This window comes from Cavia porcellus, unplaced genomic scaffold (assembly GCF_034190915.1).
Source record: "Cavia porcellus strain 051 isolate PalLab524CR breed Dunkin Hartley unplaced genomic scaffold, mCavPor4.1 scaffold_18, whole genome shotgun sequence".
NCBI classification, from domain to species: Eukaryota; Metazoa; Chordata; class Mammalia; order Rodentia; family Caviidae; genus Cavia; species Cavia porcellus.
This window is the reverse complement of record NW_026947501.1, coordinates 17,281,482-17,305,369: the sequence shown is the minus strand read 5'-3', so window position 1 is coordinate 17,305,369 and position 23,888 is coordinate 17,281,482.

The window sequence follows — 23,888 nt, the reverse complement described above, 5'->3', positions numbered from 1 at the left end:
AAATGAACACATCTGCCTAGTCCAACATCAATAAGAAATCACCATGCTACCAGGTGTGGAGCACATGACTAGGATCCCTGCTACTTGAGAAGCTGAAACAGGAGCGTGGTGAGTTCAAGGCCAGCCTGGGCGACACGGTAGACTGTGTATTAAAAAAGAAAAACAGAGTCAACATGCTCCACTTTTCTAAAGCAAGAAGAGAAAATTTGTTTCTGTTCCAGGATCCAAGTTCAGCAAAGTAAAAATGTCTCGATCACTAACCTCCATGTGAACCCCACGGCTTTGCATTTGCCCCTCGAAAACCTGTGCATGCACTCACACTTGTGGAGTAGATGTGCACCTTGTTAAGAAAGATTTGTTTTGCAGTCAAAGGAGGCTAAATTAGAAGGCAAAAGAGGCAGCAATAAGAAAATAATGAGAAAGAATCAAAAGAAGAAAAGGGACTCTCCAGTGGGATTATTGCACATCCTTTATTTAACCAATGCAGTTAACCTGTTGCTGAGCGCACAAGTTTGTTTCTAATTTTTTTAAGCCCAGTCGCCCTGTGGTAAGGAACCCTGAAGTTATATCTTTGTACACTGTTAGGATTCACTCCCTAACAGCACCCCAAAGTTTGGGCGACTATATTATTCATACATCAAAGCAAGACTTTTCAAGGTGGATAAAAAGCTAATCTCAAACATTCAAAGTAATTAATAATCAATGATAAACAAGAATGCCCTGAGCAGGACACACATGCCAAACCGGCCTCCTCAAATATCGCAACAATTTACTCCCTCGCGGGTAACACCAAGTACCCTTCCCTCAGCCCCTCCCAACAGTGCCAGTCACACACCACCGCCACACCTCTCCCCCCAGGCCTTTTCTTGCTAAAAATGAAAATTCTGGAAAAGGAAAAAAAAAAGGTCGTCTTGAGGAAAAAAAAAAAAGAAAATTCACAGATGCATTGCCACTGGAACTCTCTGGCTAGTTAGGCTGGCCTGTTTCTTGTGGCAGGGAGAGCACAGGTAAATCTTTGCCCTAGTTGCCAATGATTTGACTTTAAGCAAGTTCCGCTGTGGTTTCTGATTCAGGCCCATTCGGCAGGATTAGTTTCAAGGTATTAATGATTGACCTTCCTTTCATGCACACAGGACAACATACAGCCTCAGTTAGAAGGTGAAGGGTCTATCAGCACCTGGCCCCAGATCCAGGAGTGAAAACACAAACAACATCTGCAGGGACAGTCTTACCCAGGCAGGGGACAGTGCATCCACAGACTCAAGCTGTGCAACACACAGAATTCAAAGAACAAGTTACGCTTTCTCTTCAGAGGACCTCCTCTCACATGGATCTGCTAACACCACTGACTGTAGAGAGCACACGCAAAGTAAGCTGTTGTGGAAACCACAAAAAAGGAAAAGACTAGATCCAGTGTGCAGATGTTGTCTAACATCCAAATGGTTTTATAATTTTTTGGTACTTGATTGGTTTTGTTTTGGTGGGTCTGGCTATCAAGTTTACAAAACGCTGTCTGGAAAAGACCCAGCCCACTCACCAGGCTGCAGTGCTGGGCTGGGCTGCTCAGGTATGGAGTGGGCGTGGGTGACACAATCAGTGAAGAGACAGCTGCAAGCCCTCAGATCCCTTGCTGCAGGCATTTACGACCTCTTGAGTTACGGTAACCTGATGAAACTAGTTCCCTCAGCCACCCCAGAGCTGCTTGGGAAATACTTGATTCATACTTGTTGATTCATACCGCCAAACAGGCCCTGATACCAATCTCTTTTGGAACTGTTTTACTTGGAAGCAACCAGCTCCTTGACCTATAGGCAACACAGCCTTCAGAAAAAAAGAAGCGCTCAGCCTGCCTCACCCCCTTGGCTAAGCCTCCTGATGGCATTCCAGAAACTCTGCTGAGCACAGAGTGAGGGCTGTCCAGGTCACACACTGGCTGCCAACTACTGACACGAAATTTTGAAAGAACTGAACATTTTTATTATTTTTTAAAAGAGATTTAGCGTTGATGTTTTGACAGAAATCTTGTGTTGATGATCTGCAGTCTTCAGTACAAGCAAAAACAGATTTGTGGGCTCACCACAGGATACAGAACAAAGACTAATAGCTTGAGGAAAAAAAAAAAAACTTAAAAAATTAAAGTAAAATAATTAAAAAAAAAAACACCTCTGGCCCAGCTAGTGAAATATGTCTGATTTCCATGCTAGCTCCTATAGTCAGAAGGATGGGCAGGAACCCAAAATTCCTGAATCTTCTCATTGACTGAGTTTTGAATGCAAAAGACAGCTCAAGCCCCTAGAGCCCTAGATGACCCATGTGTGTCAGCTCCTATGGCTGCTAACCCCAGTCACAGCTCACAAACACCCCAAATGGCTCCCTTCTCCAAAATCAGTGCCCTTGGCTTCCTCTCGTGCTTAGCACAGGCCTCTGCACAAATCCCACCTACTTACACAAAGTGAGCCTGAGCAGTGCTCCATCTGGAACAGCCTGAATTCCCAGCTTTATCTTCCTTCACTGCACTGATTACTGCTCTCCATTAGATTTTATGGGTCTAATTTATCTCCTTAGCTAAAACCATTAAGATGTAAAAATGAAGACAGTTTTGTTTACAGCCAGGTCCCCAGGTCTTAGTGTCCAAAATATAATAAGAGCCCACCAAATAGTGAATGAGTGAATGAATCTAAAATTAGGGTTGAGTTAGATACCAACCAGCAAATATTTCACTTCACAAGTTGTGGGCTCACTCAACAGGTGATGTGGCAACGGATGTGGCTTGGAGGATAGGTAAGGGGGAGAAGATCCTGCCTGGGGTAGGAATTGAGCCATGGCCACGTTCTTAGAACGACGGGCTCAGGTGGGTGAGGACCTGACTGTAATTTCTCTTTACAACCACAAGATGGTACCATTGGTCAGAGTCTTTACTCCAAAAACTAGGGCCTTTCCCCTCTCTGCCTTCTCCCCCTTCTCTCCTGCTCCCTTTCTCCTTCTCTCCCTCCCCGTCCTCCCCACCCGCCCCTGCCTTGTAACACTGATTTTCTACTGGAACTGAGCAACATTGTAAGCTTTCCTGAAGCCTTGAGACCTTGAGATTTATATTTGAGCTTGCAAAGTGCAGCAACCAGAAAGGCTGGGTCTACCTGCTTTCTTCCTCTGGGCCAGAGCCTATAGTCCAGCTGTTCAGAGCCTGGCCAGCAGGGTGGGAGGCTTTGAGAGAGCACCCTGCTGATTACCCTCGGTAACACAGTCCTCCCGGCCCCAAAGCACCCTCACCTTGCAGTGCAATGGATTCAAGGCAAGCCCCTTGTGACATGGTAAACACAGAGACAGGTGCTGGTGGGGTTCTGAGACCTTTCCCACCCCGAGCGAGCGGTTCAACTTAGGGAACAAGCAGGCCGTGGTTTGGGGATGGTGGGTGGAGCCTGCAGTATTTTTCTAAGACTTTTCTAGTTGGAAACAAATCTCCAGGGATAGGCAGGGCTGCAGGCTCATTCCAGTACAGGATCAGGGCTATAAAAACAAGCAGACAAAAGAAACTTCAAAGCTTTTCCCTACCCTGCATAGGAAGGGGCCTGCACAAAAGCCGTTTCTGTCAGATAGCACAGCCAACACCTTGGGGACTGTCCTTTCCAGGTCAGGATTTGCCAGGCCCTTAAAGCTGCTTGCTTACTTAGTGCTTGCTGATTTGCAGCCAGGGAGAGCAAGCCCAGAAGCTGGAGTTTAATTCTAACTGTTCTCTGGCTGAGGACCAGGGCCAGTTTCTGTAAACTGAGGCTGGAGTGAAGCATGAATGAAGGCCACGGGAATTACGAGTACTCTCGGCAGGCTGCCCCCTCCTCAGACCCGGGTAAACCCTGACAGAGCCACCGCACACAGAGTGGTGAAAATCACTGATGCTGGAGGGCCGTTTGGGGTGATAATTAGGACAATCAATAATTTCTGAGGCCTAAGAGTGACCCATTTATTTCTGATAAGCACAGAAATCAAAGGAGGGTTTTATGGCTTAGAAACGCACCTCCCATTCCTTCCTCAGCTATAATAAATGATAAAAAGCTGCCAGGCCTCCCTCCCTGTCCTTCTCTTCCCTGCCCTATCCTCCAGGTTCCAAATGTCCTGTACAAAACTGACGCTCCTCTTCCCTGCCCTCCACGGTCCCCCTTCTTTCTAAGAACAAGGCAGCTCAGGCTGTTCCCTGCTGCCTCTGCCAGCCTTGGCTGTGACTGTGCTATGAAGTCAGGGGTTCTTATCCCTGTGTCCCCAGGGAAGGACATGAACACGCACAGGGCAGACACTAGGCTAGAACCCCCTGGGAAATTACCGCCTTTACTTTGCCTGTGTATAAATACACGAGTTAGGCCACTGTGGTGGCACACATCTGCAGTCCCAGCACTTGGAAGGCTGAGGCAGGGCTACATGGCAAGTCCCTAAACCCAAAACCAAAAAGCCAGAATCAATCAGTCAATCAGCCAATCAGCGCCTGGGAAGGCTAGAAGCCTGGATGTTACTTGTTAACTATGTGACCTTGGGCAAATTACTTGACCTTTTTAATTCCCACTTTCTCAAATTACTTGAACTTTGTAAGCTTCCATTTTCTAATCGGTGAAGTGGGCATGATTATAGCATCAAAACTTGGCTTATTAGAATGAGAAGATAAAATATATAAAGTTTTTAAGACAAAACATGTTACAAAATAATGTCAGCTACTTCTGTCACTACGTCAAAGACCTTATTTTATTCCCAAGAACTAGGGCAGGCATAAAGACTGAGTCCTTGTGTTGTGAGAAGGGCCGGAGTGAGAGAGGACGTGCGTGGTTCCACAGGCTGCAGTACTGCCCAGCTGTCACAGGAATCCAAAGGAACAGGAGGTGTCCTTGGCTGAGGGTGCTGTGACGTAGCCCCAACTCAGTTTGTCAGGTATGGTACTGCTGACATGTTGGACCAGATCACTCTTTGCTGTGAGGCATTGTCCTGTGTACTTGAGAATGTTCAGCAGCATCTCTGGCCTCCGCTTGCTAAACGCCCATAGCAGCCTTTTGGTGGTGACATCCATAATGTCTCCAGACATTGCAAATGCTGCCTGGGTGCAAGGTTGCCCTGGGCTAGGAAGATGGGGACATGGGAACGTGGGATAAAAAATGAAAGAGCTGGCAAAGAACAGGCTGACCTTCGAGGTGGACTTCAGAGGACAGCCTTGGAAGAGGGACCCTAGGGGGTGGCCCTTGTAAAGATACCGCCTGGCTTCCTCAGAAGGGGCTCTGCTTGGATGTGAACCTCTGGATTTCCAGAGCCAGAGCCAAACACAGCCCCAGGAAGCCTTGCCAAGGAACAGTACCCAGGGGTACAGAATACTCACTGCATCAATGCCTCATCTTGGGACCAAGTATGGACCAAGCTGGTCCTGGCACTCACTCACTGCGTGACCTTGGGCAAATGTCTCAGCCTCTCTGTGCCCCAGGATCTTTATAAAAATTAAGACAATAGTAACATCTCCCTCATAGCATTGTTTTGAGAATTAAATGTCTTCAGATTGGCAAAGGACTTAGAACAAAGCCTGACCCATAGCAAACACTGTGAAAACCTCAAAGGCAGCTGCTACTGGCCAGGAAACACAGTCCCCTGCACGAAGAGAGGCTAGACCTGTGCCCTGATGTTTCCATGGATCGCTGGCTGTCTGGCTTCTAGTATTTTTGTTTTGGGGGTGGTTTTTGGTTGTTGTTGGTTTTGTTTTGCTTTGTTCTGTTTTGGTGCCAGGGATTGAACTCATGGCCAGGCAGGCGCTTGTGTCCCTGAGCTAAATCCCCGGCCCCTTGCTGGCTGGCTGTACCCACGCAGAGGAGCAGACTGTGGGTCCCTGGAGCTTCCCCTTGCAGAATTTACTCTCAGAGAGAAGACTCGGTGCAAAGCACTCTAGAACGTCCCATTCCTTTCCTGGGGATTTCTTTGATTTAAAGGTGCTGATAGGAAAATCTTTTGTTCTCCCAATTCAAGTCTGAGTACAGGGTCCGTGAATCAACTAGTACGATTAATAAGAGCACAGACGGGTCTCTTGGTGTGCAGAGGCACTCAGTAAGGAAGACCTTGCTGAATGGCCAGAGGTAAAGGTTTCCATGCCAACTGTTAACACAGCGGGGGAGATTAGGTTTCAGAGTAGCCGGTTGCAGTGGGACTTGTCTGCATAATTTTTTGGAATGTCCCCAATACTGGAGACCTCGGAGCAGGAAGGAGGAATGTGGAAAACTTTGAGAGAAGCCTCCTCAAGATTTCTTTCCACATCTGCTGCTGGAACTTTGGTGCCATAAAGGGAAGTAGCTGAGGAATGAAGGGAGGAGACGGGAGTGTCTGATCTTTCAGGAACCCTAACATTTCCTGTCTGGCAGAGGAGCAAAACCCCCTGCCAGGAAGCCTCCCTAACATGCAGACAAGGAGGACCCTTGGAGCTGCCAAGGCAGCTGGGAAAATTCTCTAGTCCTATGTAACAAGTTACCTTCCAATTTAGCAGCTTAAACAAACAAAAACCGCAATACTTATCATTGCTAACAGTGTCCGAAAGGCAAGAATTTGGAAGCAGCTAAACTGCGTGCTTCTGCGGTTGTGGTCAAGGTGCTGAGCAGGGTTGCTGTCAGGGGATGGCCCTGCAGTGACTTCTCACTCGGTTGCTGGCAGGCTCCTCACCTTGAGGGCCTCCCAGAGGTCTCCACGTGTGTCCTTAGAGGACGGCAGCTGGCTTCTTCCAGAGCGAGCAGCCCAAAGTAGAAACACAGTAATGTTTGTGAGCTGGCTTCAGAAGCATATAACATCACTTCTGTTCTGTTCATTTTACAGACCATCCTGATGCCGTGCGGGAGGAGATGAGACCGGGCAAGAGAACCAGGCGATGTAAAATGCTGGCACCATCTTAGAGCCTGCTGAGCACAGGCTGCTGTCCGCCCAGCTCTGCTGTGTCCTCCGACTGACACGCATGGACTGGCAGGACTCAGCACGACCCCTGCCATCCCTGTCTGCCTCCTCGCTCAGAGCAGATAGGTCATGCTCCTGGAGGAGCCCACAGAGGGGTGACGCATCAGCCCCCTGAGTCCCTTTCCACGGTCAGGCTGGGAATTGAGGTGCTAACACCAAAACCACAAACAATGGGGAGAATGCCACTGTAAATGGATGGCCCCAGTTTCAGAGGAAAGGGACACACTGGGGCGGGGTAACTGCTGTAGCCTTCTAGGAGGAGGTCAGACCTAAGTCCTTGCACCCAGATCCCTTCTTAAACCCTGAACCCAGACACAGGAACTACTGTCAGCTGCTGCCCTCATGCTGTGCTGGGCATCTGGTCACTGCAACTCTCCTCTCTGCGGCAGGGTCCGCTCCCCGCTGTCCCTCCTTTGCTGACAGCGTTTGTCCTCCCAGACTCAGCTCTAAGAGCTTCAGTCCCAAGAAACCACCTGTGATCCCTTCCCATCAAATGCAGTTGCCAACCTCTCTGGTCCCAATGAACCCTCACACTTACACATTCCTGTCTTGCTCTGCACATTTCACTGCCATTCCCCATAAACTAATCCACCTGGGCAGGCAGCATGGTGCCCAACACAGCCCCCACTGTGTGTCTATCCCGGATACAGCAGTTCTTGGAAGGAGAGGGTGCAGGCGGAGGGGATAGCGGAAACAGCAGGTAACTTATCATCTTTCACCAGCCCCTTCACTCTTCAAGAAGGGCTGTGGGCATCGTTAGCAGAATCATTGTGCACCACACCAGTCTGTCCCTCCACATGCCAAGTAAGCTGGGCTGTTCTAACCTCGATTATATAACAAGTTCTATTGAGGAGAGCTTTTGGCACTGAGGGCAAAAACAAGAGGGCCCGGAGGAGTGTTTGTCCCCAAACCTGACTGTGCTAGGTGAACTCCAGGTTAATAGCAGGTTGAAACCACCCTGCAGTGACAATCTCTGGCGAATCTCGTGACCCAGCAGCTTCCTTGAGAATGATAGGCAGTGCCCCAAAGAAACTGATGTCTGTGATTAAAGTGAGTCAAAGCCATGACACTGGTGACCCCAGAGTGACACCTGCTGTTTGGAGAGAGCACAGGAGGTTAGTTTCCAAGAGGCCCAACCTCCTGTTCCTTTCTGGGCCACCTTCTACCCCCACACTGAGTGCCACCTCCAAGCACACAGGAGACCTTGGGGTGCTCACAGGTGCTTACAGGAGTGTTCTTCTCACATGCGTTAAATATTAACCCATGCTGCGTTTTCTGCTCAAAGTGAATCAGCCCTACTCTGTGGTTCAGACACACTGTATTGCTGTTGACAGGGCTCACTTATTTTACTTGCTTTTTGCAACTCTTCGCCTCATCCTCAATCTAATTTTCCCCCTCTTATCATAGGACTCTTTTTTTTTTTTTTTTTTTTTTTTTTGTCTTTTTTATCGGTACCAGGGATCGAACTCGCGACTGCCTGCTTGCAAGGCAGGCGCTTATGCCGCTGAGCTAAATACCCAGCCCCATCATAGGACTCTTTTGATTGTGTGTCTTCTCCTGGCATCTAGGCCTCATATTAGTATCATTTTGTGCATACTTTTCAAGTATACATAAGTAAATCGTGCCTGTAATTCCAGTACTCAGGAGGCTGAGGCAGGAGATCACAAGGTTGAGGCCAGCCGGGGCCACATCATGGGACTCTGTCTCGAGACAAACCAGCCAACATCCCTTACACTTCTCACCTTTCCCAGTCCAAGTGATGCTTCTGAGGTTGCTGTAAATGGACAGAAGGGAAAGTTTTTTGTTCATTTATTTGTTTTTGTTTGGGGTTTTTTGGTACCAGGGATCAGACTACAACCTCGCCCTTGCCAGGCAGGCTCTTATGTCACTGAGCTAAATCCCCAGCTCCTAAGGGAAAGTTTTCTGACGGCAGCACCCAGCACTGGCAGGGCTGGGTGGGAATCTCTGTGTTCAGTGCCACTCAGGGCAAACAGGAAGACATCTCAGAGCTTTCCCTGGTGACTTTCCCAGGGAGGCTCTGATTTCTTCACCTTTGGCCACGCTCGATCTCCACCTTTTCAATATTTGCCCATCTGACAAATGTAAGATCTGTACCCACACCTTAACCACACGTCCCGGTTTCTCCTTCCCATTCCCATCTGTTGCTTTCCCCACTCAGAGCGTTCTGTTCTCACCGCTCCAGGGAAGCAACATGATGACAGAAAGCAGGAGGAGGCAAGAATAGCGGCTCTTTCTGGCTTTTGAGTTTCCAAATTCTGGATTCTCAGGAGACCCAAAAGGATCCACTGCATGGGGTGGGGTAGGGGGAAGATCTGGGAGAAAAACATGAGAAAAAAGGCAGATTGAGCAGCAAGTCGGCTGCTGAAGGAGAACAGGAGAAGGGAGGACAGCAAAGTTCCCGTTAGGATGGTCACCCAGGAGCACAGGGCTGAGGCAGGAGCGGACAAAGCACATGGGGCAGGGGACGGGGCGGGGGTCGTACCTGCCTCCTAACGCTTCCCCACTTCCCCACAGTTGGTTGCTGTACAGTGGGAGTCTGCCTAGTGTTCCCCAACCTTACCATCTTTACACGAAAAGCTAAACTTGGAACTGTCAGGTAAATTCAACCAGGCATGGTAGTGCACACTTGTAATCCCCGCAAGGCAGGAGCATCACTGTGAGTTCAAGGCCAGCCTGAACACTGTCTCAAAAAAAACAAAATAAAAATAAATAAATAAGAGAAAAATAAAAGACATTATTATAGGTTAATGAGGTGGCACACTTCTATAAGCTCAGTTATTCAGAAGACATGGAAAGATCACAAATTTGAGTCCACCCAGGGCAATTTAATAATTTAGCAGGACTCTGTCTCAAAATGAAGAGCTGGGGATGTATCTCAGTGGAAGGCTCTGAGTTCAATCCCCAGGGCTACAAAAGAAAGAGAAGGGTGAGGGATAGGGGGAAGAAGAGGCAGTGTTAGGGCACAATTACAGTGAAGAAACACAGTTAAAAGGTAACAAATTTACAGATATCTCATGATCAATTAGAGGTCTCCGAACAAGTTATTGTTCTGCTGTTTTTGCAGAATTTAATTGACCTTGACGGTGTCTGTGGCCCAGCTGCACACCTCTGATGAGCACTGAGTCAGAGTAATTGCTATACCTTGAGTCACCCTGGGCTAATTCGAAAGCCTCTCTCCAGAGGGCTTCTACATTATGGTAATGCCTTTAACTATGCTCACTCTGTGCCGCCCCCTCCCCTTCTTCCGGAGCGTTTCTATGTTATGATAAACAATTGCTTTGTTTCAAGAGTAGCCTGCCTGTCAATAGATGACTCAATGTGTGTAACCAGTTATGTAACGCTTTGTCACTTGCTTTGTACCTCCTGCTTCTAACTCTATGTAAACTAAACTCCCTAAATTATCACCGGACAGTCCACTGTTGTGAAGATCCAACAGTCTGCTGGTGTAAAGATTAAACGCTGCTTTCTCATCCCCTCAGTGCAGAGTCTTCCTTTCTGTTTGGTATGGTTTAGGAATTTTCCCAAAACAGGAGAGGATAGGGGGATACACTGTTATGGCCAGGCACAGTGCTGCTGCCTGTAATCCCAGGCATTCAGGAGACCGAGGCAGGAAGATTTCAAGTTCAAGTCCAGCCTGGGCAATTTAGAGACTTAGAAAGATGATGTCTCAAAATTTAAAATTAGAGTGGAAAGGACAGGTGCATGGAGGGTATAGTTCAGTGTGAAGGCCCTGAGTTCAATCTGTAAATTTTTAAAAAAGCATTATGGAAACTTAAAACTTACAATATTTAAAAATATTATAAGAGTATCATGATCCCCAATACCCACCACCAGGTTTCAACAGTAATTGTCAATGGCCAACTTTGTTTCATCTAGATTCCTGCCCACATCACCAGACTGGATTATATTCAAGTAAACCTCAGATTTCATCATTGTCTTTGTAAAGTCAAGGACTCTTGATTCCATGCAACAATATCATGCCTAAGTAAAATCCCAATACTTCCTCTTTTTTTTGGAATGGGGATCAAACTCATGATCTTGCACTTAGCAGGCAGGTGCTGTGCCCCTGAGCTATATCTCAGCCACTTTCCTATGTGGAGGGATGAGGGGCGGGCAGCTCACCACCCTGTGCCTCTGCCCTGCTAGAAAAAGCAGCTGTTGGGAGAACCTAAACGTGGCACCAGTAAACTAAAAAAGCAAAGTTTCATTTAACAGATGACAGTTTATTTGGAAAAAAATGGAAAAGAAAGAAGATAGATAGCTACTGCAGAGTGACACAGAACATCAGAGCTAAATGCCCCAGCTCTTATCCCAGTGTCTTGTTATTTAAGTTTAGGGTCTTCCCATCCGTGTCTCCCCACCCCATCCCACCCCTCCACCCCATGGACACTTGTTACTATCTGATCTGCCTTCTTGGCTGTTTTTGATCTTAATCCTGCCATGTATGCCTACATTCTTTTTTTTTTTTCCAGTCTTTTTCTGATGAATAAGTGAAGGGGAGGGATTATAGGAAGGAAACAGGCTTAATGATTAAGGAGATGTGTACCTATATGTATCTAGATACTATACTGATGTTAAAGTGAAGCACACAGATACATGTGTGTGTGTGTGTGTGTGTGTGTGTGTGTGTGTGTGTGTGTGCCTATGTATGTGTCTTATTAAATATGAGTCCTTAAGTGGCTGCCCCTTATCTCCCTGTATTCTTGGCAGGTGGGTGAAGGGAGCTGGTTTTACTGGTTTTTTAAGTTTCTTGATAAACTCTTGATAAATTCTTGAGTTAATTGTGTTACTTGGCACCTCTCTCAGTCTCAGTCTCTCTTTTTTGTCTAACTGCTCTAGCTGCAGAGTCTACCTATAGAGAGAAACTGCTTTTTGTAAGTTTTTCATATTGGTTTAATAAAACTCGATGAGATCTTCATCCTATCTTTTCTTTACCTAGGGGGTCTCCTACAAACAAAGCAATGTTACAATTTATAATTTTCTCCAAAAAAAATTTTTTTTGGAAACAGTGCCTTACCATGTAATTCAGGCTGATCTTGAACTCACTATATGTCCCAGTCTGGCCTTGAGGTTGGCAGTAATCCTCTTGCCTCAGCTTTCCTAGTGCCAGGATTACAGGCATGTGCCACCATGCCTAGCCTCACAAAAACTTTTTTATGTAACTTTATTTTATTTTACTTATTTTATATTTATTCATGTTGAGGGTTGAAACACATACTAGGCATGCATCCTACCAAAAAGCTACCAGCCCTAGTTTTATTTTTTACAGTTTGTCTGAAATAGGGTCCACATAAGGTCCATGAATTGACCATGACATATTTTAAAATCTGCTTTAATCTATGGGTTTATTTTCTTCCTTTCTCTATTGTATTCTTAAAGAAAGCCAGGTCTGTTGTCCAATACAGTTTCCCGCAGTCTGAGCTTTCCTGGTATCACTTGATACATCTCTTTTTGCATTTCCTATAAATTAGTATTTAGAATTTTTTTTTCTTTTTCTTTGGTACTGGGCATTGAACTCATGATCTCGTGTTTACCAAGCAGGCACTTACGCCACTTAGCTAAATCCCCAGCCTAGTATTTAGATCTTAAAAGGATGAATATCTGTTTTTTTAGTGTTCATAATCTTTTCAAAAGAATATTGAAACGCTAAGGCAAGCAAAAATGCCTGCTGGATTGGATTTGACCTGAATGCTGTTTGCTACCTCTGGCCTAGAGAAAAGGATTTGGGGCCCTGTGTCCTGGCTGAGCCCCAGGAAGATAGAAAAATCCCAAATGACTAACTATGTAGGATCTGAACCTGTGTGGACGTTCGAATCATTTCTCCCTTTCTAGGTAGAATCCCATGCAGAGCTGTGGAAAAAACCCAGGAAGAGGCATAGTTCCCAGGCTTGTCAGCCTCACAGGTGACTCACAGGCCCTCAGGCACAGCCTGGTCAACAGGCGCCTGCATCTCCACACCCACAGAGGAGGTCTGCTGTGCAGCCAGCACCCCAGACAAGTCCTACAGCAGAGCTCACACAACCTAAGGGAAAAGAAGCAGGGCCATGGGCCAGGCTGGTGCCCACGACACCCTCACCTCAAAGGGAGCTACTACTCAAGTTATGATGCATCGAGGGAAACAGATAAGCTTGTGCACCTTCTTCCCGGGAGCTTGGGGCTAACAGGGGAGATCCCCTCTCCCCAAGCGCCCCCTTAGGCAGTCTCAGAGCCTAGCATCTGGTGCAGTGGTCCCCTATCTGTGGGAAAAAAGGATTGAGATGAGGAGAATCCTCCTGGGTTTCTAGTGATTCAGAAAACCCTCTTTCCCTGGTGTTGCTTGAGGCTGTTGCTGCTGCTGTTCTTACTATCTGATGCTGGGAGTTGAACCCAGAGTCTTCTACATTGGCCTACACGACCAGTCCTGCTTATTTTTAATTTTTATTTTTGAAGCGAAGTCACTAAATTGCCCCGGCTGGGCTCAGACTTCCGATCCTCCTCTCTCAGCCTCCCAGAGTGCTGGATTTATAGGTCTGCACCAGCAAGTCCACCTGTTCGTTTGATTTGATCAAAATATTCTCCATGATTTTCTGGGTTTGTTCTTTAAAAAAAAATTATGAGTCTATCACATAATTAATTAACAAGTTTTGGTTTTCATTCTAAACTGAGGTTCTTTGATTTCAGCTGAGGAATTTTGACTATGTTTACTATTGTGTTTAATCATTTCCCAGCTTTGTATTTGCATTTGGTTTTAATTTTGGGTTTTTTTTTTTTTTTTTTTCAAGATAGAATGTCACTACGCTGTTCAGGTTGCCTTGAACTCATTTTGTGCCTCAAACTCACAGCAACCCTCTTGCTTCAGCATCCCAAGTGCTGGAATAACAGGCATGTGCCACCACATACAGTTTGGTTCACCTTTTTTTCCATGATGTCTTTTGTTTATTCATATCTTGTAAGTACATGTGGTAAGTAATAGGCAATTAATTTAAAATAAACAGTGGAGGGGCTGGGGATTTAGCTCAGCGGCATAAGCACCTACCTTGAAAGTGTGTGGTCGTGAGTTTGATCCCCAATACCGATAAAAAAGAAAAAGACAAAAATAAAAAAGTAAAAATAAACAATCAACATTTTCTTTCCTATATTTAGCCGTAACTAATAGCAATCAGAACTTTCAACTCTTTTTTAAAAAAGTTCTGCTTTTATTGCCTATCAAATAAAGGCAGGAAGTATTCAAAAGAATGAAAAAAATCATTTTATAATACAGACATTTAATATCAAAGTGTTAAAATTAATGAATATATATGATCGTAAAATATAATCACAAAACGCATAAAGTGAAAATCGATGGGGCTGGGCATGTAGCTCTGGATGTATGTGGCCCTAGATTCAATTCCCAGCGCCACAAGAAAAAAATATCAAAAATACAAGAAAATTTCATTTTAGAAAAGCAGTTATGATAAGAAATTGTAAGACTGAATTCAGCTGCATAATAGAAACCCAAACATAGCAGCTCAATCAAATGAGATTTTCTTGAAGTAAAAAATCTGGTATGAAGCCTCCAGGCCTGTAAAGGCTGCAGAATTTATGAAGTACTGAGTACTTTACACTCTGCTACAGAGAGCATGCTCTTCTTGACTTCATTATATAAGGTAGCTACTGTATTTCCAGACACTGACTGTGCATTCCAGGCAGAAGGGAAAAAGTTGGAAGATGTCATATGCCAATGGAATTAGTTTCTCTTGATTAGGAAAACATCTTTCCTAGAAACTCCACCTAATAGCATTTCTTTTACATCTCAGTGGGCATCAAGTAGGTTTGTGACTGCTTCTGGTTGCCAGTGTAGTGAGTTTTGCTACGGGGTACACTGCCATCTTGAACAAAGTTAGGACTACCAGTAAACCAGCGTTATGGGCTGAATGTGCCCCATGACACATGGAAGACCTAGCCCGCCATGTGATGGTATGCAAAGACAGGGCTCTCGGGGGCACTGGGTGTAGAATTGTCATGAGGTGAACACCCTTGGGATTAGCACTTGTGTACAAAGAGGAAGAGAGAGAGCCCTCTCTCCACGGGTGCACGAAGCACAGGCTGCTGTCAGCAAGCCAGGAAATGGGTTGCCACCAAACCACCTCTGCCACCACCTTGATCCTGGACCTCCCAGTCTATGAAACAGTGAGAAATAAATGCTGTTTAAGTTGCCAGTTTATGGTATTTTGTTACAGCAGCCCAAACTAAGCCGGCAGCAAAAAACAAATTTGTCTGGTATTTGTTAAAGTTTAGACCTTCATACTGTAAAAAAAAAAAAAAAAAGACCTCTGATCTTTTCATTCGTATGTTCAAATGTTATATGCTGTCATGTTTTTTTCTTGTTTTTCCTGTTGGTTGGCATCTCCTTTCTCAATTCAAATTTTTTGAATTATGGATTTGCTTTTCAAATAGTTTTTGGTTTTATGTATTGAGCTCATTGAAATCATTTTTTCATTTTCAAAATTATCTCCTGCTTTTATTGACATACTTTGACTTCTCATTCCTTTCCTAATGTCTTAAATTTAATTTTTTGAAAAAATGTTCCCTTTTTAAAACCACAAAGAAATTTAAGTCATAAAACTTCCTAAAAGTGCCTCTGAATACATTCCATCAAGATTTTTGTGGCATGTTTTAACCATCGTTGTTTTTAAACAAATTTCTTTCTTTGTGTTTTATTTCCTTTTCAATTCAACGGGTGATTCAGTAAGTATTTTTAAATTTCCAAGAAGTTGGATTATTTTTATTTGTTTTGATTGTCACTTTTATTGTTCATCCTGTTTTGGCCAGAGCACATAGCATACATTGTTTCTTTTCTTTTTCAATTGAAATTATGTTCATCATCCGGCGTGTGAAAGATGAGACCATCTGGCTATCTGCCATGGACAGATAAAAACTGTACATCGTATGAGAGATCCACTAATTTCATCTCTAAGATACTTTTTATTGGGGCCTGGGCCTAGGACCACTGATCTCCTGCTCAAAAGTACAGTGACAGACAAATAAAATAAAACATAGACAAAATATGTATACTTTAATTATAAAGGGTGCCAGGATGCTCAAAGCCCAGTGATGGGCCAGGGCCACAAGGCACTGGTGTCCTTGGCCTTTACTGGGCATACAGCTGGATTGGGGGGTGTGCTAGAAACCAGTGGGAGTGAATTGCTGACATAGTCAAGGTCCAAGAATTGAGGAACAATGCATTTTTGGGTAATCACACAGGAACACAGCATGGTAAACTGATAAACTGATTGTCTGCTAAGAAAGTTATTGAGCTAGACAGAATTTGTACAACTCAAAAGTCCTCGGCTGCCATGTTATCTTACTTTGAGGCATCAGAACTTATAGACCATTTTCTAGTCTCAGTTCTGGCCATTGGCTTAAAGGTTAATTTGTCCAGAAGAGAGAAGCCGGAGTCTCCTGAGAATCCACCTTGCTAGGACTTGGGGAACCAACCAGGAAATCAACCAGCCAGCCTTCCTGGTAGGCTGTGAAAGCCGCACGTGTTCCAGGGAAAGAAAAGACAGCACCTCCCATGAGCTTATAGTACACGGGCTGAGAATCAAACACGGTTCATATCCCCTGCCCCGCTTAGCAACTGGATGGTTCCAAGGACAGCCTGAGTTGATAGCAACTAGGGTAAGAAAAGCAACTAAATGCTTGTATTGTTCAGTTGGTTGGGGCCAGCAGTCTGAGCATATCTCTGGAGGATGACATTATGTAAAACTGTGGGAGATTTCCTTCTATCTTGCCTTTAAAGTCCAATATTGTTTTCACTGTTTTGCTTTGTTCTGATTAACTGTTTTGCTTTATTTGATTGTTTTGATTGGTTTGATAGTGTTTTGCTTTGGGTTTGATTTTGCTATGCCTGATGGAATGGACAACTACTATGACAATAACAAGATATACTATGGTACCCATTATTGTTATCCCTGTATCCTGCTCTGAAGTCCTGTACCAATTTCATTGCGTTGTCTTGATTGGCTTTGTTCTGTCTTGTTCTGTTGGATTTTACTATCTTTAAAAGAAAAAAAAAGATTAATCTGTCCTTAAGTCAGCCGGGGGTCTTGCCACACATCACGGAGGCCTAGGATAGTCTCCCTATTTTTGCGGCAGCTTATCAATAGTAAGGAGTGCCTGCTCTGTACCATGCCAAGCTGATCCTCAGTGCTTTTTCCTTGAGTGGTAGGACAGGCAAGGGGGCCAAAGTGAAGAATAAGGAGTATCTCAAGCATAATTAGTAGGCTTGACATGGAGACCATGAAGAAGCTCCAGGGTCTTCACCCTGTACTCATCAAAAACATGAGGCAAGGACTTCAAAGTGGTTCTTCAACAAAAAGCAAAACACAGCAAAAAAACTTCACTCGGGCATATAAATGCCCAGTAGGTAACTAAAAGTAGAACAAAACTTGACCTTTATTTTGTAAAACTCTGTGTTAGATTCATCTCAGTACTGTACCCAGCATGTTACTCGTTTAGGGAGTTTGTCTATAAGCCGGCCCTCAATTTGCCCGGTCTATCTCATGAATTTATTTATTTATTTATTTTGGTACTGGGAATCAAACTCAAGGCCTTGTCCTCACCAGGGAGGTACTTATGCCCCTGAGCTATATCCCTGACCCTTTATCTCATTAATTTTTATCAATGGGAAAACCGGAATGAGATTTACAGGGACGTTCCGCTACAACCAGAAATCTCCATTTCCCTAAATCTGGGGTCACTTGGATTCCAGCAGGACCTCACATGAGACTGTCCTTCAAACCATGAGTATTCTTCTTATGCAAACTGAACTGCCCTGCCACCAGGACTCCACCCGAGCCACGAAACCTGGACTAGGATAAAAATTGACTTGAACCTGGCCCACCTCACCTAACCTTTGGCCTCCTGCTTTTGTGGGTGGCCAGTCTGACTTTTTATCAGCATTCAAACTCTCTAACTGCTCCTGCTGGAATCTCTGTCATCATCTCTCCTGCTTTCCCATAAAAGCTTTTGCCTGTAAGTTCATCCTGGGACTTTAGTTTTAATTTCCATTATCGCTAAAGCAAGAATCCATACTATCTGTGACAGGAACTGAGCTGGAGAGGCCCCTCTCTTTGTGAGAGTGTTGCTGAAGTAGATGGGGAGGACCAAAGAGAATAGCTGGTGTGATCCACCGAAGTGACAGGGAACAACAAAGCGAGTCCTACTTGGCTCCGGCTCTCTAGGGATTGAATCAACTAGAAGTAGAAAGCTTTGGGACTGATTGATCTCATTACTGTTGCCAAAGGTCAAATGTGTTTGGACGGAGAGGAGCTGAGAGGCAGTGAATAAACTAGGTCTCCACTACAATGTATGGGTCTTCCCTGGGAGCGGTGATGCACGCCTATAATCCAAGGAGACGTTTCAGTAGGGGCAGAATCTACATCATAACAGTATTGAATTTTCTCATTCATAAATTTAGACTATGTCTCCACTTATTTAGTTTTCCTGTAACTTCTATTAGCAATGTTTTATCCAGCCAGATTTTTGTGGGGGAAGGGATACCAGGGATTGAACTCATGACCTTAAGCTTGCCAGGCAGGGGCTTAGCCGCTGAGCTAAATCCCTAGCCCTAATAGTGATGTTTTATAGTTTTTAGTGTATAATCCTGCACACCTCAGATTTACCCCTACCAAGCCCCTAGAATGAGTTTGATGCACAGCAAAGTTGAGATTACTTTCTCTAAATCACTATTGTTGCTTGAAAAATACTTGTTAAGATAAACTATGCAAAAAAAATATATTCCAAATGTAACTGAGAATTTAGAAAATACAAAAGCATGGGTAAGAGTTCATATGAGTTAAATCATTTGGGTTAAATGGATTCATATAAAACACAATGTACATTTGAAGCATAACTGTATCATCCCTGAGAAAAAGAAAAGCTTTTAGTGCCATGTTCCTGAGATACCCTTGTATTCCTAAGACTCTAACCTAGTAAGTGTGTTCAGATGGACTGTTCAGAAAAGTGTTATGTAAAGGTCTGAGAACAGAGCTAGCTACTATTATCTGTTGAAACTGGTCTCTTGCATTTATGCTAAATTAACTGTCCTGTGGAATGCTGGTCATACAATGAAACTGAGCAAACTAATGATGTAGTTTAACTGTAAAAACCCACTTCCATGCGGTAACCTGGGGCAGAACAGAACCCTGGGGAGAGGATGGGAGGTATGAGGCCAAGTGGCAGCCACTGGACTTACATTTTGGTGAGGCATCATGAGCAACAGAGGTGCTGTTTGTCCAGCCTGCTACCCCCTAGACCCTCTGGTGACACCTGTCCAGCCTGTTCCTTCCTAGGAGCATTGCTGACCCTATTCATGCTTGTCATGGAGCCTTCTCTGTAAGTGTTGATGGCCGCATCTCTCACAAGTTAACTTCAAGTATCTTCTCCCTCCTCTTGGCCACCTACTCCACTGCCCTGGCATAGCCAAGCTAAGGAGAAGACAACATAATCCCTCTGAACGTTACTCAAATATGAGATCCCATTCGACCTGGTGAACTAAACAATACTAAGTGAGAATTCTAATCATATTCAGTGATCAGGTTTTTAAAAAAATCATATATATTCTTATGGGTTTATAATTATGTATGCAAATGAATAGAAAATGGTCTGAAATAAGTGCTTTCTCAGGAGAGACAAAGGCTGGAGGAGGCGGTGTGTAGGGGGATGGTCTATCCTTCATATTTTTCAGTGATAATGTGCCAGTGCAGTACTTAAATAATCATACAAAATTTAAAACAGAACCTAGAGCCCATGTTATCAAATTACTGATATATATGCACAAAACAGTCTCAAAAGATGATCAGAAACTCACTAAGTATTAGGTATAAATGGACAAATTACAGATGACACTCACTGTGGTTTCCTGTTTACTTGTTTCTTTTGTTTTGTTTTTGTTTTGTTTTTTGAGACAGGGTCTCCATCTGTGTCTCAGGCTGGTGACAAACTCATGATGCCTCAGCCTCCCAAGTGCTTCACTGTGGTTTCTTTTTAGTGTTACTTAATGTTTTGTAAGTGATCATTTAAATTTTCATAATAAAAAAGAAGTCCTTTATAATAAAAAAATCCTTATTTTGAAAAGAAACCAACACAATCCAATCAATATGGTTCACCACGTGAACAAGAATACTTTCAAAACTAAGGAGAAATAAATATAAACAAATGGAAGATAGAATGCTTCTAACTATGCTTTATAGTACATTTGCATATAAATGTAATAAGGGTAAATCTTCCCATGCTATAGCTGATTATGACATCAATTAGATTTTCAAAACAAAGTCTTCCTGTTAAAATATTTATTTCCTTCTCCTGTTATGAAACCACTAATCATGGTTAAACAAATAAAAATATAGAGAAGGAGGCCTGTAGTTTCCGTAAGTCAAGAAAACCGCTACAGCACCAAACCGGAGCCCTTGCGGGAAGCCTCCTAGAAACTGTGGGACGGGAACTAGCCCAGGAGAGTGACGGTGCCCCTCTGAGTACAGGGTAGAACCAGATCTCACCAGATTCTCTGATGCAAGCTTCACTGACCACGTCCTGACTTCATCTAGCAGATGTGGCAGCACAGGCTGCCCCCAGAGACCAGGGTGAGCAGCCAGCAATGTGGAGTAGCTGGATGGGCGAGGCTGTAGGAACCACCTGCTTTGCCCCCAACAAAGAAGACAAGTGGGGTTGGCAGGCGAGAAAGGAGGAAGCAGAGACCAGAAGAAAGAGGAAATGGAGACGACTAGGTTGCATTCAAGACCCATGAGTCTGGACCACGTGGGCTTCCCGTGCACTAAATGCAGCAGGGAAAGGATCTTTAAAAAAGGAAACAACCAACTGGGTTATTAAAACAGCAAAATCAGACCGGACGTGTTGCCAAATGCCTGTAATCCTAGCACTTGGGAGGCTGAGGTAGGAGCATCACCTCGAGTTCAAGGCCAGCCTGGGCTACATAGTGAGTTCCAGGCAGGCCTGATCTAGATTTACACAGCTACCCCCGCCCCGTCTCTCTCTCTGTGTCACGCAAGCAAAGGCTGCTGAAGTTGTCCAGTCTTCTCACTGCCTTCTCCACTTTTCATCCTGTTACTCACCTCACAGTGGGTCTCATTCAATTTCAAATAATATTTAAAAGAGGACCAAATGAGATTTATGCCTAGAAATTGTAAAAGAAGAAAATATACATAAAAAGCTAATTTAAAAAAGAGAGAAATCACTTAAGAAAACAGAAATGATGTCCAGATAAATTTTCAAATTCTCAAATTTTAGACACTATCCTTTTAGAAAATGATCCTTCGAGCCAGGCCTGATGGCTCATGCCTGTAATCTCAGCACTGGGGAGGCTGAGGCAGGAGGATCGTTGCGAGTTCGAGACCAGTCTGGGCTACAAAGTGAGCTCAAGGCCAACCTGACCTGCATAGCGAGACCCTGTCTCAAAAAGACAGAGAGAGAGAGAGAGAGAGAGAGAGAGAGAAAGAGAAAATGATCCTTCAAAAAAAAGACACAAGAATTTGAAGAAGAGCTGGGAGTGATGGTGCACACCTGTAATCAAGCACTCAGGAGGTTGAGGCAGGAGAATCACTTTGAGTTTGAGGCCAGCTACACAGTGAGTTGAAGGCCAGCCTGAACTGTAAAGTGAAACCCTATCTCAAAAAAAAAAAATTTAAAGAAGAGATTATAAAATGATCAAATGACAGAAAAAAACAAAGAAAACTAATAAATTCAAGAAAAACGGAAAGAGTAAAACATGATAGAAAGGGAATCTACATTAGAAGCAGCAGAACACAGGATAAAAATAACTGACAGTACATGGTTGGAAGACTGCAGGAAATTAGTCAAAGTGAAAAACAACAACACATTTCAAGACTTGCTAATGATTCTAAAGGAAATTACTATTATAGTGAAAGATCAAGAAAAGAGAGATACTAGCATTTCTGGGGGGAGGTAGGTATGAAGAAGGAAAGGTAATTACATTTTAAAAAAATAAAATTTTCTTGAAATCAGAGTGGCTTGAATCTCCAATCAAAAGATACATACATATGCCAAGAAAGGTTGATATAGACTGTGCAGTATCCAGCTCTGGCCTACTGAAGCTATGAAATCCAGGGACAAGGAAATCTCTCACGGGCACCATGTAGAAAATAACGTGTAGAGAGAAAAGTCAGGCTTTCTTGGACTCCTTCACAACACTCCAAGACTGCAGACCAACATCTAAAAAAGTTCTGAAGGAAAAGAATGTAGCAAAAAGGACCTGTACAGACTGAGTTATCCTTTGGGTAAGCACGATGGGCAGAATTTCAGAAATGTGAACTCAGGGAATAAGCGACCCAGAAACCTTTCTATCTACCCCAGAGATGAGTCAAAATAAATTCTAGAATAGAGGACCTAGGTGTGTTAGCTCTCAGTGCTGCCCTAACAATGTACACACACTGGATGGCTTAGAACAACAGAGCCGCATCCTCTCGCAGCTCTGGAGCCTAGAAACAGGAAATGAAGGCATCTGCACAGCCACAGGGCTGAAGGAAGAGGGAAGGGCTGTCCTGCCTCTTGCAGCTTCCGGGACACCCAGGTGTCCCTCAGCTTCCAGCAATGCACTGCGCCCCAGTTCCCCCGTGGTGTTTGCATTCCACCTCTGTGGGGGCCCCTGCTGTCCAAACTTCCTCTTTTTATAAAGACATTAGTCACTGGTCTGTCTCCTCTAATGACCTCCTTTTAACTTGAATGCGCCATAAAGATCTAGTTTCCAAATAAGGTCACATTTTGAGGGCCCCGGTCGGGGTGGGCCACAATCTAATCTTTAATCTTAGGAGACCACAGAGGTGGTGAGGCTCTGTCCACGAAAGACAGACCTAAAAACAAGGGCAAGCAGAATGGTTGGGGAACAAAGAGGAATGAGATAAATACTAACATTGGAATATTAAAAACCACTTGCATTCGGATGTGGTGATGTACAAGGCAGGAGATGGTTGCAAGTCTGAGACCAGCCTGGGCTACACAGTGAGTTCAAGGCCAGCCTGAATTGCATGGAAAGACCCTGTCTCCCAAAGACAAAAAAAAAAAAAAAAAGTAGACCATAGGAATAAGTATGATAATTCTTCATATTTCATAGTAAGATGTCACCAGGTAACGCTTACACTTGTCTTTAAAAAGAATAAAAAGCAGGGGCTAGAGAAGCATAGCTCCACGGTAGGACATAAGTACATCAAGTATGTGTAAGGATCTAGGTTCACTTCCCAGCACCACAACAAATAAATAAACCATGGCAAATTCAATTTCCTTTTTTTGGAAGGGTGGAATTTTTTTCTTATATTTGGAATTAATCAGTTGGGCATGTGGCACATACCTATAATCCCAACCCTCGGAGGCTGAGGCAGTAAGATCACCATGAGTTCGAGGCCAGCCTGCACTACACAGTGAGACCCTGTCTCAAAAAAGGCAACCCCCCCAAAAAATTCTAGAATTAATCTTCTAAGAATTATTATCTCTTATACTGAAGAAGTAACCAATTTAGTAATCTTGAATTTTGCTTTAGTTTTTCTTTTAAATTCAAATAAAATGATATTTAAAATAATATGCACAGTATTCATTTTTATGCAGAGTATTTATTAAAATTTTAATCTTTTGTTCTTCTGGTATATTCACTTACCTCAAATTGCATTATATAAATTGTGTTATATAAATGTTGGGGATAGTTATCTTCATTCAGTGAGAGCTTGTTTTTGAAATTTTCTTTGCTATACTTTTCTTTCTCTCTCTCTCTCTCTTTCTTTCTTTCTTTCTTTCTTTCTTTCTTTCTTTCTTTCTTTCTTTCTTTTTGTCTTTTTGAGACAGGGTCTCACTATGCAGTTCAGGCTGGCCTTGAGCTCACTTTGTAGCCCAGGCTGGTCTTGAACTTGCAATGATCCACCTGCCTCAGC